Genomic DNA, 15,728 nt, shown 5'->3' with positions numbered 1-15,728 from the left:
AAAGACAATCTAATTTAAAAATGGGCAAAGGACTTAAACAGACATTTCTCCAAAGATACACAAATGACCAGTAAGTGCATGAAAGATGCTCAACATCACTAGTCACTAGTAAGGAAATGCAAATCAAATTCATAATACCACTTCATACCTACAAAGATGGCTACAATCCAAAAGAAAAAAGGAAAATAACAAGTGTTGGCAAAGATGTGGAGAAACTGGAACCCTCGTACACTGCTGGTGGGAATGTAAAATGGTACAGCCACTATGGAAAACAGTATGGCAGTTCCTCAAAAAGTACAGAAATACTACAAGATCCAGCAATTCTATTCTCAGGTATAGAACCAAAAGAATTGAAAACAGGTATTTAAACAAAAACTGGTACATGAATGTTCAAAGAAGCATTATCCACAACGGCCAAAAGGTAAAAATGAAAGAACTGCCCATCAACAGAAAAATGGATAAACAAAATATGATATATTCATACAGTGGGATAGTATTCAGCTACTAAAAGGAATGAAGGACTGATACATGCTACAAAATGGATGAACCTCAAAAACATTATGCTAAGTGAAAGAAGCCAGACACAAAAGGTCACATATTATATGACTCCTTTTACTTGAAATATCCAGAAGAGGTAAATTCGCAGAGATTGGTGGTTAACAGAGATAGGGGTTGGGGAGAATGAGGAGAGACTGCTTAATGGGTATTCGGTCTCCTTTGGGGTTGATGTAACAGTTCTGGAACTATAGAGTGATGATTGTACAACACTGTGAATTTACTAAATACCACTGAACTGTATACTTTAAAAGGGTTAATTTTGTTATGTGAATTTCACCTAAAAAAAAAAAAAATCCAATAGTCATGACAATTCCGTGGTACTGCTATACCAATTGTGCAGGTTCAGAAACACAGGCTCAGAGAAATTAAATGACTTGACCAAATCCACAGAGGGAGTAGGCAGAGAAGCAGAGATTCAGAGCCAGATTTGTGCTCTTTTTTCTTAATGTTGATAGCCCGTAGGACCTTCACAGGTCCTCTCCCCAACAATTAAAATTTTATGCCGATCTATCTATAATCCAACTTGTTAGCAACTCCTACCTGATACTACTACAACTTTTGTGCTCTTAATGAACATGCTGTACAGCTTCCTTACTTTAATTATAAATTAGAAGAAAATATTACAACATGGAAGTATTACAAATATACTATCGGTATTGGCCTGATCATAACTAACACCACTCAGTAGATCCACATTTCAGACATCAAAAAGTTCAGCTGCCAAAGTTTAATAATATACTTGGGGCTATTTCACAATGGAAATAATTAGCCAGTAGAGTTTGAAAGAATCAGCTCTACTGCCCAATCAAAACTGTAATCATGTCAAAATCAAATGTAATTCTACTGGATCTTACTTAAATGTTAAGATTGCAGGTAACACGGGGCTTCCCTGGTGGCGCAGTGGTTAAGAATCCGCCTGCCAATGCAGGGGACGCAGGTTCGACCCCTGGTCCGGAAAGATCCCACATGCCACTGAGCAACTAAGACCGTGCGCCACAACTACTGAGCCTGTGCTCTAGAGCCCGCGAGCCACAACTACTGAAGCCCACGTGCCACAACTACTGAAGCCCACGCACCTAGAGACCGTGCTCCACAACGAAGAGTAGCCCCCGCTCGCTGCAACTAGAGAAAGCCCGTGTGCAGCAACGAAGACCCAATGCGGCCATAAATAAATAAATAAATATATAATTTAAAAAAAAAAAAAAAAGATTTTAGGTAACAGGATGAAGGTGCCAAATATCCCTCCTTTTTCAGGAGCTTCTTCTATTTCAACAGGTTAGATGCCCAAAGACAAATTTAGTAATCGTTGTTGTGTTGTTTCCTGTACTCCCAAATTAAAATAACATCACATAACAATACCGTGTAGTCTAACTTATTGGATCATCATAACATTATGGGCTGGCAGACAAATGACAAATGTCAAATAACTTTTTTTTTTTAATAAATTTATTTATTTTATTTATCTTTGGCTGCACTGTGTCTTCGTTGCTGCACACGGGCTTTCTCTAGTTGGAGCGAGCAGGGGCTACTCTTCGTTGCGGTGTGCGGGCTTCTCAATGCAGTGGCTTCTCTTGCTGCGGAGCATGGGCTCTAGGCGAACAGGCTTCAGTAGGTGTGGCACGTGGGCTCAATAGTTGTGGCTCACAGGCTCTAGAGTGCAGGCTCAGTAGTTGTGGCGCACAGGCTTAGTTGCTCCGCGGCATGTGGGATCTTCCCAGACCAGGGCTGGAACCCGTGCCCCCTGCATTGGCAGGCGGATTCTTAACCACTGCACCACCAGGGAAGTCCTCAAATAACTTTTAAAAGACCTCCAGGGAATTCCGTGGTGGTCCAGTGGTTAGGACTCAGCACTTTCACTGCTGGGGCTCGAGTTCAATCCCTGATCCGGGAACTAAGATCCCACAAGCCTTACAGCACAGCCAAAAAGAAAAAGACCTCCATAAAATAAAACGTTTGAATCGTGACAGAGGTGAAAAAGATTACCCAACTAAGCTTTGTTTAAAGTACTGTCAACTTAACAAGGAATTAGATAACCATCTCAGGAAACCTAATGTGGGGCTTCCCTGGTGGCGCAGTGGTTGAGAATCTGCCTGCCAATGCAGGGGACACGGGTTCGAGCCCTGGTCTGGGAAGATCCCACATGCCGCGGAGCAACTAGGCCTGTGAACCACAATTATTGAGCCTGCGCGTCTGGAGCCTGTGATCCGCAACAAAGAGAGGCCCTGATAGTGAGAGGCCTGCGCACCACGATGAAGAGTGGCCCCCGCTTGCTGCAACTGGAGAAAGCCCTCGCACAGAAACTAAGACCCAACGCAGTCATAAATAAATAAATAAACAAATAAATAAATAAACTAAAAAAAAAAAAAAGAAACCTAGTGTGTACTGACTAGTAAGATGTAACAAAACATCAAGTTTGCATCTGAGTTAAATGGCTGCCTTAGTCTGTGGTGGTTCTGTACCACCTACTATTCAGGTCCTACAACACCTTAATTTCCTGTCATTCCATCATAGTTATAAACGAGTTTCACTGTTCTCATCAAATGTGAGGAAGCTTCTAATGATGAGATCCTTGTCCTGAGCGCTTGTGCAGCATATGCAGGTAGGTTATGACAGCAATTTACTATAAAGATATGAGGATAACCAAACAAAGTGAGCAGAAGAGTCACTTCCACCACACACTACTGTACATTCTGAATCAATGTAACAGTAGAAGATAGCCAGGAAGAGCCAGCAGTGGGCTGACCACACTGACATGTTGTAATCAGAGACTAAGCAGATAATTTAAAGAAAAGTATTTCTCTACTACTGATGGTAGCCTTAAAACAGCAGCAGATCATTTACTACTGGACAGATCACATGTACTCAAGAGAGGAAAGACTGTAGGTTTTACAAACAGGTCTTTGCAGTTCTACAGGTCAACAGGAAGTAACATCACTGGCAGCATCTTCAGGTACGAAAGATATCTTCACTTATCTCACATGACCCATCTATAATCATATAATGGCCTCATCACAAACCTACTTCTCAGTCCCAACACCCTTTAGCCAACTCTAAAAATGAACACAGACACACAGACACACACACACACACACACACACACATACACACTCCACAACTAGTAATCATGTCATCTTGTTAATTAAGTAATATAAAAATCCTTACCAACAACCCAAGGTTGTCATTTAAGGTTTGAACTAGTAAGAATCCCTGTGTAACCCTAACTACAAATTAGTCATAGGACAATGACTGCAGAAGCTGCCTTTAAGCTGATGGTTATGTTCTCAGACCCTACAGAATGTTTTAAGGGTCTGGGGCCGCTGCTGCAGAATCTGTGTAGAAGATGGATGTATATTTCAGGAATCCACCACAACCAGCCACTATGGTGGATTTGAACATAGAGAGTAAATGCTGGCTTCTGGCCAATCCTTAATATCAGCAACCTAAAGTGTATATAAACTTTAAATCTTTTGGAAATATTTCAGAACCAACAGACCACCTCCAAGGTAAGTGTGAGCTCACTAAGACTCCTATGAGGCTCCCAGAAAATGGCATGTGAGCCTGAAGTCCCTTTGTAACCCAGTAACTCAAGAAGCAAGATGCAGGCGTAATTAACCTCCTGCGACAATTGGAAAAAATGAAATTGGAGGTTAGACCCATCCTAAGAGACAGTTCACTGTCAGCCTGCAGATATTTCAATCTATTATATCTGGTACTATGTGACAACTCTCTCTCTCTCAAATATATACAGGGAGGGAGAAAAAATGGACTCAAACAGTATTTCCTGTAATACAGCTACCTTCTTGAAATATTTAAAGTAATAGTAGGCACTCAAACTTTTTTCAATGAATAAAGAAGGGTTATAGAAGGTAAGCAATAACCAACAGCTCATACGTGTAAAACATTTTAAAATGAAAAAAGCACCCTAAATTTCAATCAAAGGCAGCAAAGTGAACTGAAGATGCTCTACACTATTGACACATTTTTCAAATATACATACAAATAACATTCTTAAAATGATCATCCACATCTATAGGTATGACTGGAAAGATCTGTATATAACAAATGGTTCCTTCCACATTGGATACATTTCATACTTTAGAACAGAAACTCCCACTTTCTTCATCAACTGAACCGTCTACACGATTTTCAAAAGTACTTTTATTGCTAAGTTGAAATGTATTTTCATGTGCTTGCCAGATGTCTTGACACATAAATATAATTAGACAGAAGCTAAGAGAGAGCCATGAACACTGGATAAATCATTTCCTTTTGAATCATTTCCAGTGCAAGTGTCCTGCAAACTGTACAGAAAAAGTCAGTAGAGGAAACAGCAGCCCTCGAACATAAGGTCAAGTACTACCTTCAGGTGAACACACAATAAAACCACCGTTTAAAAGTCACCAAACTTCCACAAAAAATTAAACATAGGATTACCATATGAACAGATATCAAACAGATATTTGTACACCAATGTTCACAGCAGCATTATTCACAATAGCCAAAAGGTGGAAACAACCTGTGTCCATTTACAGATGAATGGATAAACAAAATGTGGTATATGCTTACAATGGAATATTACTCAGTCCTAAAAAGGAATGAAATTCTGACACAGGCTAAAACACTGATGAACCTTGACGACACTGTGCTAAGTGAAATAAGCCAGAGACAAATGGACAAATACTATATGATTCCACTTATGTGAGGTACCTAGAATAATAGTATTCCTAGAGATGGAAAGTGGAATAGTGGTTGCCAGGGGCTGGGGGAAAAGAGGAATGGGAAGTTATTGTTTAATAGGAGTTTCAGTTTGGGAATATAAAAATGTTCTGGAGTTGGACGTGGTGATGGTTACACAGCAATATGAATGTACTTAATGCCACTGAAGTGTAGACTTAAAAAATGGTTTAAATGGTAAATTTTATGTTATGTATATGTTACCACAATTTTTTTTTAAGTAACCAAGCAAGAATGATGGTCAAACCTTTGTGGCAAAAACATATCAAGAAAAGTGGTAAGAGTCTGCAACAAGCATGCTTCACTGTCATCCTCCAGAGCCTAGATGACTTGCCTGAATGTCAAGACCTCAGAATAGGAGGGATGGACATGCCATTCTTATGTTGCTACAGATATATATATCAATATCATATATTGGTATATATAAATGGGAAGATATATTAGAAGGTGAATTATATTCTGTAGGAGGTCGTTTGCTAAATAATGAATGGGCTCCCCTTCCCAACAATTAAATCAGAAAAATATAAGCTTTACCTTCCAGTCTCCAATGTAAGCAGCAAGACTGAAATAATCAGTTTTACTTCTAACAAAGAAGCACAATGGATCCTAAAGAGTGACTTTAAGTTCCCAGTTTTAATATGGTGGCTCTACAATGGAAACTGCAAGCAGCAATACAATAATAATAATAATAATAAAAACACAAACTTCTTTCACCACCATTATGAAGTTACTTAACCTTTCTAAGCCTCATCTGAAATACGAGAAAAATGCTTACAACTACCTTATAAGGATTGTTTGAAGATCTAATAAAGTAATATATATAAAACACAGTGAGTTCAGTCCTTAGAATACCTAAATGCTCAACAACAAAGAAATTCCCTCCCCTCCTGCAATTCACTAGTATCTGTAGCTTTTGCTGCTCCTGGATCAGCCTCCACAGGCTATGCTGATGTTTTGGCCATTAAGCTCTGGCTCCTCCCTCAGGCCCCAGCTGTTTCTCTCGGTTCTAGTTGTTTTACTCCTGGTTTCTAAGAGGATCCTGTCTATATTTAGAGATAATGCCAGTACCAACTGTGGACTCAACAGGTGCTACGAGGGCACTTGAGCACTCAGCAGTTTTCGACTGTTTTCCAGAGTTAATTGGTTTTGGCTCCACAACTGGCTGTCTTGACTTCTACAAGGAAGAGTGCCACGTATGCACAGTACTTCAGCAGTACACCAGACTGAACAGAAAATTACGTGTGCTCACAGGACAAACCCTTAACAAGAAGATGTTTTTGCCTACTATCTGGGCCCCCGAAGATTTGTTAAATCACAGGGGCAATAAACCTTCCATAAACTCTACAGATGTAGCCCATCAACCCAATCTTTGTCTAAATCACTATATCAGACCCAGGTTTCAACCAATTCATGCTTGTACTTCAACCAAGATCAGGAGGAGAAAGCAGGTAGAACAACAGGAAAGATTTAAAGAAGGCATCAAACAGAGCTGGGTCTGAATCCAGCTTTATTTACTACTAGTTTTGTGACCTTAGTAAGTTATTTAATCTCTTAATTTATAAAATAGGAAATGATTGTGAGGATTAAATTAAATGAGATAATACACACAAAACAATCTCAGCACCTTGCCTAGCCTACCGTAAGAGGTCAATAAAGAGCCTCATTATCACTAATGAGGAAACTGCACTCACTTCTTGCTTTGTTCAGTTTTTATAACATAGAAGAAAAGTGACGTTTAGATCATTATTTTTGGACTTTTATAAAATAGTATAATGCCGCTATCCGAGACCTAGCTGAGAAATGTAAACCGAAAAATTCGCAGAAATCTTAGATGAGTCAGCAAAACTTTAATGCTCCCCAAAATAAAAAGCTTAATGTGGACTATTTATGAACACATAATGGTAACTACAACTTCAAAATCAGCAATCTTGTATCTAGTACCATTCAAATTTTGGTCTGGAAATCCAAGTATCAAGGAAATGCAAAGATCATAACCCCAAATACACTTTCCCACAATATTTTCAAATCACCTTAATTCAAACTGGAAGGTACAAGGCAGCCTGATAATTTGAAATCAGCATCAAGAATTTCTTGAGGAAGAACCCAAACTCTCTCCCACAAGCATAAAACCAGTAGCAGATAGTACATGATCATTTCTCAGTGAGAAACTGTAATTCTAACAAAGTACAGATAACTTAGATTTTATCAAGGCTGTTCATCACCTTTTGGTCCAAATGAAAACAAACTCCCGGTTCTCCTCCAAACACTCTAACCTCTGCATTATCAATGACCAAACACGCTAAACTCTGCATTATCAATGACCGAACTCAAAGCAAGATGTCTATTTTTAGTGACTTGTTCATTAACTTGCTTCATTAACCGCAGGTAAATTACATAGAGAGAAAATAAATATTACAAGCATGCTTTATCAATGAAATGAACTATAAATGATAACCAATTATTAAAAGAGCGGCTTGTAGTCTTTGGCAGAGGGACATGCCAGAGAAAGATTCACCTTCTAAAAGAACCCAGTCATCCTGGATGAATTAGGAGAAAAATGCCACTCCAGTCCACCTAACTTATACTCTCTAACTGGATTTATCCTTCTGCTTTAATTCAAGCCCAAACCACATCTATTTTATGTCTCTGCCCCACTTTGCTTTATTTTCCGTTCCGTTTCCCGCCCCCCCCATTCCAAGAATGCCCCCCTAGCTCTTATTTTTAAATCCCACTTTGCCCCCAAATCCTAAGTACGTCGGACACCCACGCAGATAACCTTACGCATCCCCGTTGAATTCCCAGTTCATTGTACTTCTCATACCAAATGATCCATTCTTTCATTCCTTTCGATCTCTCGTTGGTTCTTAAAATCCAGTACCCCACACACGCTCACATCAGAGTCCCCCCTCGCTCCATTGTTTCCCTGGCCTATGCCTCCGGAAACCCCCCAACTCGGACCCGTGTGCTTCGGCCCGCCCCACTGACCACAGAAACCTTTCACCATCTGGGCACTCCAGGTCCCAAAGGGTTCACGTCCCCCTCCTCTCGGTACCCCAACCCCCACCAACTGCCCCCTCCCCCTGTGCCTTCCCTCAAGCCCGCTCTCTGCACCTCTGTGCCCCGCTTCATCCCCCACCAACCCCTCCACCCAGCACCTTCAGCCTCACCTACCCCAGGCCCCCGCAGTCGCCGCGTCCCCCAGTTCCGGCTCTGCGTCCGGGACGCTCCCGGGTCTGAGAAGAGGAAAGGAGCTCCTCCGCCGCCTCCTCCTCCTCTTCTAGAGCCGCCGCCGGAGCCGCCGCGCTCCTCCCCCAGCTCTCCCGGAGCCGGACGCCGCCCCGCCCCAACCGCCCCTTTCCTCTCTTCCCTCCTCTGCCGGGCGGCGGGCTGGGAATCGCAGCCACGGCTGAGGCCCGGAGGGCCAGCCGATCCACACCGACCTAGCCGGGGCTCGAGCTCTTCGCCCCGCCCCGCAGCCCACTCGGGCGCGTGCGCGTCAGCCAGCCAGCGCACAGGGCGCGTGCTCGCGCAGGCGCGAACGCGGCGCGCCGAGCTCGAGGCGGTTGCAGCCGACGGGCGCGCGAGCGAGGCCCGGGCGCGAGGCGGCCCGCGAGCCGGGGACCTGCGCGCGGAGAGGCGCGGGGCGGAGGCTATCTCCAGTCCGTCGGGTTGCCGCTCCTATCGTGACCGGGTCCCTAGCACCTCGCACCGCCCGCCAGATCGCGCGCCCGAGTTCAGGGAGCTCAGGCGTCGCCGGGTATTGGGAAGAATGACAAAGGGAACGGGTTGGAAGAGTGGGTCGGGAACCAACTAGATGGAAGTGGGGACGGGTGGGACACGAGCTCGCGCCTGCGTGCAGAATGGCCAGTGCCCAGAAAGAGCTGGGCGGCGTGGGGTGGGGGGACAGCGCGCGCTGGGAGTGGAGGGCCCGAGCTGGAACTGCCGGAAAGAGCCGAAACTCTCCCGGAGGTTGCCGAAGGCGGCCGCCTCGAGGGGAACCTTGCCGAGGGGCTTTTCTCACTAGGTCCCGGTCGGGATTCTGCCTCCCAGGCTACTGTCCATTTCGGCACTACGACTCCGCCCCGACGACCTAACACCATTTTCCACTTTGCCTTCTTCCCGACCCAAGTTTTGCTCCAAAAGGCCATTTCAGAGCCACCAGCTGCGGGAAACGCCCGGACATCCGGACTTCGCGGCCGCTCAGCCTCCTGGGAATCCATAGAGGCAGATGCGGAGTGGTGGCGGGAGGATGCGCTTCCCAGGCCCGGCACAAGATAAATTCGGGAGTAACTTGAGGGTTCTCAGCCTAGTCCGCTAGACACACTGCCCAAGTCCATTTCTGCGTCGGTTTTCTGGCCTACTAAGTTGTCTGCATCCCCCTACCCGGCTGTGGTCACATTGCCCGAATCTGTTAAATACTCTTCTGTCTTCGTGGTTAGATTCCCAAGCACCCCAGGGCCAGAACCATCTCTAATATTTGCGCGCCTTTCCAGCAGTGTCCTCCATATATGAAGCTCTCACCCCACTGCCAACTGGTCAGCGATCTGTTGGGAGTGGCTAGAGGCTGGGCATTTAGACAATCAGCAGTGAAAAGGTTAATCAGAATCTGTCCCCATGTTCTTATCTTTTGAGGCCAAAGCATAAGGGGCTCTGGACAGGCACCAACAACAAGCCAGAGAGTATATATGAATGTGTACAGACACCACAGTCACAATGTAGTTTTGGTTTTCACAGGTTTGCTGTTGGAGTTGCAGTACTAGTAGATCTCTACGAAGTCATCTGGTCCTTTGGTTTTTAACCTCGCATGGAGTGGAAAGGTCAAAAATCCTCTGGAGCCCACTGGCCCCTGGTTAATAATGCCTAATCTAATACAACCATATATCATTTACAGATCTAAAGAAACAGAAGACTAGCTCATCCAACTAGTTAGGGCACTACACCATGTGTTGCTTACTATTGAATCTTCTTTCAAAGATTCAAATAGAAGCAAACCATCCAATACCTGCTCTCTCTTCATTTACTAAATTGACCACCCAGTGAGTGGGAGGCATTGTTCTAGGTGTGGGTCACTTACAAAGAATAAAACTAGATCATTGGGCTTCCCTGGTGGCGCAGTGGTTCAGAATCTGCCTGCCAAGGTAGGGGACACTGGTTCGATCCCTGGTCCGGGAAGATCCCACATGCCGCAGAGCAACTAAGCCCGTGCGCCACAACTACTGAAGCCCTTGTTCCTAGAGCCCGTGCTCCCCAACAAGAGAAGCCACCACAATGAGAAACCCGCACACCGCAACTAGCGAAAGCCCACGTGCTGCAACAAAGACCCAATACAGCCAAAAACAAATTAATTAATTTAAAAAAAAAACAACTAGATCATTATCCTCAAGGAGAGTATCCAGTTGTAATGGAGGATAAAAGCTAGTAAATAATTAACTATAACATGTGATAAGTGCTGAAACAGAAAAGTGCAAAGTAGTATAGGAACAAAGAGGAATGAGTGACTAATTCTTCCACAGTTCTCCTTCCTTCCCATACAGTGTAGGAATGGGATATTATGACCCTGGTTAATAGGAAACTTCATACTAAAGAATGGGGCCTGAACCAATAGGATCCAAGATCTTATTCCATAACTGGTTTCACCTACCAAAAGTCACTTGGGAAACGCCTTCATTAGAGGGCCTGATGCTGCTTGCCAAACCAACAGTTTCTTCTTTGGGAGGAAAATTAAATCCCCACTTTTGGAAACCTTACAGTCTATTAGGAAAGACATGACGCCTTTCCTAAGAGAGTCCCTGATCTAATGGGAGAGAGTTTTTGTATGTGGATATGCCACTCAAAGAGAAGGGAGGTGGATAAAAGAGCATGCCTAGGTTGGATCTATATGAGTTGTCAAAACATCACTGGAAATCGAATGAGATGGAATCATATCTCCTCTAAGAGAGAGTTCTGAGTGTTGTTGAGAGGAACAGTTTGCTAAGTCCCTGGGGTGACAGTAAGGGTAGACTCTTCACAAGGATTTTACTCAAGAAATAGTGGCCCTCCAAGAAGGGTGGGTCACACAGAGCATATGTTTTGTTGAATGGAAATTGCAAGAGGGGTACTGCAACTCATTGTCCACCTTCGCCCTTTCTCCATGCAGCACTCAACCTCTCTAAAAGGACATTGAGCAAATGTTTCAAAAATACCTTTTTGACCTGAGCTATAAAGATTATTTTTATCATTGTTCTTTATACTACATATACATTTTCCATTTTATTTGCTATACTTCACAATAAAACAAAGTGAGCATTGCCTGCTTTAAAATAGTGGTAAATTGTTTGAAGTCTGCCTATAAATTATATTGGAAGAAAAGAAATGCTGTAATAAATTCAACATATAATACTGTGACCTACTCTGAAGAAAACACAAAAACAACCAAATTTTTGAAATGACTAGAGTAACTGCTATGGATTACAGCAGAAGACTATTTAGAAATAACATCCATATGTCTTAGTTTGGCTTAAGGGCATTGATTTATCCCAGGTTACCTAATGACTGAGGCAAAATTAGAACTAAAGATAAGTCATGACACAATCGTCACCTTGGCAGATATATTCTGCAGAAATTAACATGACCTAATTTAAACTATTTTCAAATAGATTCTTGAGATCAGAACTTTTATCATGCTTTTCTCTGAGTTGATATTTTGTATCTGAAGTGATGGATTGTCAGATTCCATGTTTTTATTAGGGAAAAAAAAGAGGCTGAAGTTAAAGACTCTGTTGACTAAAGCTGAAGCTGCAAACCACAACAGGCATGAAGACCAGCAGAGAATATGTCATAAGGGTGTACTTTTCCCTTTGCTTGGACTACCTCTGATACCTAAGAATATTTATGTTGGCAGTCCACACTGTGTGTCTTAGAAATTTAGTTTCGTGGGATGCTGAATAGATGTTATCTGAAAAATCTATTCCAGGTCCAAGTAAGTTTGGGAAATACTGGGTAAAACAAAAATAAATTGGTTTACTTCCCAGAGCATTTAACATGGTAATGTGCATTGTTAATACTGAAGGGAGGGACTTCCCTGGTGGTGCAGTGGTTAAGAATCCGCCTGCCAATTCAGTGGACACAGGTTCGATCCCTGGTCCGGGAAGATCTCACATGCCGCAGAGCACCTAAGCCTGTGCGCCACAACTACTGAGTCTGCGCTCTAGAGCCCAGAGCCACAACTACTGAGCCCGCGAGCCACAACTACTGAGCCTGCGTGCTGCAACTACTGAAGCCTGCAGGCCTAGGGCCCGTGCTCTGCAACAAGAGAAGCCACCTCAATGAGAAGCCCACGCACGGCAACAAAGAGTAGCCCCTGCTCGCTGCAACTAGAGAAAGCCCGCGTGCAGCAACAAAGACCCAACGCAGCCAAAAAAATAATTAATTAATTAAAAATTAATTTAAAAAAATATTGAAGGGAATGTAGTATATAGTGTGCAGCTTTCCCCCAAGGAAACTTTTTGTGCAGGATTAATGTTTCTTTGAACAGCCACTCTATAAAGTTCTATTAAAGGGGTTTGATTAGGTTGTAATTTCCCATTTTATAGATAACAAAACTGAGGTTCAAAGACATGGGTAACATACCCAAATTCAATTGTTCATCAGATGCTTAGAGCTGCAAAAGGCCTTAAATTATCAAAGGTTGAATTGTTAAATCATGAAATTAGTGGCAATGTCAGAACCAAAACTCAGATTTGAAACACTCAGTTCAGTGAAAGTGCCTTGCAGGTTCATTAAAAACTTGAAATTGATCTTTAGTGAATTTTTCTATGTGTGAGACATATAACTAATACTGCTTTACTGAAAGTTCATGCATGGAATTTCAGCATGCTCTTTCATTTATACAGTCTGTCACCACTTTTTAAAGTGATAATGTCACCCTCTGTAAAATGTTTTATGGTTTATAAAGTGCCCTCAACACATCTCATTTGAATGTCTCAACAACCCTGTGATGCAAGCATCATTGTCCTCATTTAACAAATGAGGAAACCGAGGCTCTAAATTGTTAAATAGCAGGGGTTTTTTGTTTGTTTGGTTTTTGGAGGAAAGGTTTATTGCAAAGGCCAAGCAAAGAAATGGGTGGCTCATGCTCAAAAAACCTGAACTCCCTTAAGTAGCAATTTACCATATTTAGTAAATGTCCTGTTATTTGCATTGAGAGAAGACAGTCCTGCTGTCAGGGGGCTTTGGTATAGTCAAGGAGACAAGACTTAAAAACGTGAGATAGAGAATGATCATATGGCAACATGTAAGAAAATGCTTGATAGAATGGTACAAACTGGACAAGACTGCTGAAGGAATTCAAGGAGGAAAGGTTACTGGAGATGGACTTAATCAGCGAAGGCATCATTTAGGGATAAACCTTAAGCTGGACCATAAAAGAAGTGTAGGGCTTCCCTGGTGGCGCAGTGGTTGAGAATCTGCCTGCCAATGCAGGGGACACGGGTTCGAGCCTTGGTCTGGGAAGATCCCACATGCCGCAGAGCATCTGGGCCCGTGAGCCACAGCTACTGAGCCTGCGCGTCTGGAGCCTGTGCTCTGCAACAAGAGAGGCCACAATAGTGAGAGGCCCGCGCACCGCGATGAAGAGTGGCCCCCGCTTGCCGCAACTGGACAAAGCCCTCGCACAGAAACGAAGACCCAACACAGCCAAAAATAAATAAATAAATAAATAAATAAATAAATAAATAAATAAATATTTAAAAAAAAAAAGAAGTGTAAAGATTTGGATTAGCAGAGGGGAAAAAGGATTCTAGAAAAGAAGAGTGACATCAGCAAAGACATAAACATGAGAACAAAAAACACACTGCTGGAAAAGAATTAGAGTTTGAAGGGAGATGGGTCTGAAATGATCAGTCTCTTGGCTGTACAAGAAAAGTCAACTGCTAAGAGGCAGAGTTCCCAGTCACTGAATATAAAATGAGCGAGTACTTTGCAACCCAAATTACACAGAAAAGCAGTAAACTTACACTCTCTGTTGTGGACCCCAGGAATGAAAAAGAGAAAGCAACAGAAGCCAAGTCCAAACTGGTGGTTATGGGTAGGAAGGAGAAGTGGGGCAGTAACAAGAGCCTCACTGGCCCTCAGATCTGTGATTGGGAAATATATGAATAGAAGACGTCTATATGTCCTCTATGCCCTTCCCATGCCTTTCCTGATACTAAATCATTTGAAAGGTGCCTGACCTCTTGATGGTAAGGAAAATGCCCCTTTAAGTGATGCTTGGAAGCCAGGCTCTCATGCTAATTTAGTCACTGCGCAGCAGAGAATGTTCGCCACAACCTTTCTTAGCCCAGAAATGGACCTAAGGTCTGGCACAGAATGGGTTAAAATCATTCCCTTCCAACTTTCCCACATAGGGCACTGCTCTATTCTTTTGAAACTTATCACTGAGGTTTAAATCCAGAAAATCAAAGGTCTTGCTGAAAGTTATAGTAGTTGGCAAGTAAGCAGATGGATGAGAGGTGGGGAGAAAGAAGAGAACTGGGAAGAAAAGGAAAAGGAAAAGGAAGAAAGCAACAAACTACTGAAATGAAACCTTGGGACTTCCCTGGTGGTCCAGTGGTAAAGAATCCACGTTTCAATGCAGGGGACGCGGGTTCGATGCCTGGTCAGGGAACTAAGATCGCACATGCCCCAGGGCAACTAAGCTCGCGTGCTTCAAGGAGAGAGCCTGCGTGCTGCAAACTACAGAGCCCATGCGCCCTGGAACCTGCGCGCCACAACTAGAGAGAGAAAACCCACACGCCACAACTACAGAGAAGCCTGAGCACCACAACGAAGAGACCGCGTGCCGCAAGGAAAAATCCTGCATGCCTCAACGAAGATCCCATGTGCTGCAACTAAGACCCGACGCAGCCAAAAAAGTAAGGAAAATAAATAAATATTAACAAAAAAAAATTGACCTTGACTAAAGTCATTTAAAAAAAAAAAAAAAGGGACCTCCCTGGTGGCCCAGTGGTTAAGAATCTGCTTCCCAATGCAGGGGACGCAGGTTCTATCCCTGGTCTGGGAACTAAGATCCCACATGCCGTGGGGCAACTAAGCCTGTACACTCTAGAGCCCGCGCGACACAACTAGAGAGAAGCCTGTGCGCAGCAATGAAGATCCCATGTGCTGCATCTAAGACATGACACAGCCAAAGAAAGAAAGAAATGAAACTGCATTTAGCTGGAACCCTATGTAAATATTCTGCGTTTGTTGTTCAAAATCCATCTTAGCAAAACAAACAAACAAAACCAGTTAGTTGAACAAGTTTCAATCCCTTGGAATGACTAAGAGAAAAAGATGGCAAGGAACATGAAGAGAAACCAAAAAAGCAGCTTCTCAGGGTGTGAACTGGCATGAAATTTGTGTTCAAGCAAAGCTCTAACATGAGATTTCACCAGAGTTTCTGAGGAGATCAAATGACA

The 15,728-nt window shown here is 43.1% G+C and overlaps 1 protein-coding gene across 4 annotated transcripts in view; it reads right to left on the bottom strand.

Moving 5' to 3' along the window:
• The window catches only part of SPATS2 (spermatogenesis associated serine rich 2), a 140,238-nt gene extending 131,463 nt beyond the window's left edge, over positions 1 to 8,775 (bottom strand). For 2 of the 4 annotated variants that reach the window (XM_082352440.1, XM_082352439.1), the window contains exon 1: positions 8,464 to 8,774. The gene's annotated coding sequence lies outside the window, so the exon portion shown is untranslated. Of the gene's footprint in view, positions 1 to 8,459 lie in introns of all 4 variants that reach the window. The other 2 variants (XM_082352438.1, XM_082352442.1) reach the window with 2 other exon arrangements.
• Positions 8,776 to 15,728: the final 6,953 nt, after the last annotated feature.

This window comes from Balaenoptera borealis, assembly GCF_965194805.1.
Source record: "Balaenoptera borealis genome assembly, chromosome: 13".
Lineage (NCBI taxonomy): Eukaryota > Metazoa > Chordata > Mammalia > Artiodactyla > Balaenopteridae > Balaenoptera > Balaenoptera borealis.
Note: the sequence above shows the minus strand (reverse complement) of the source record. Positions and strands in the feature narration are given on the sequence as shown.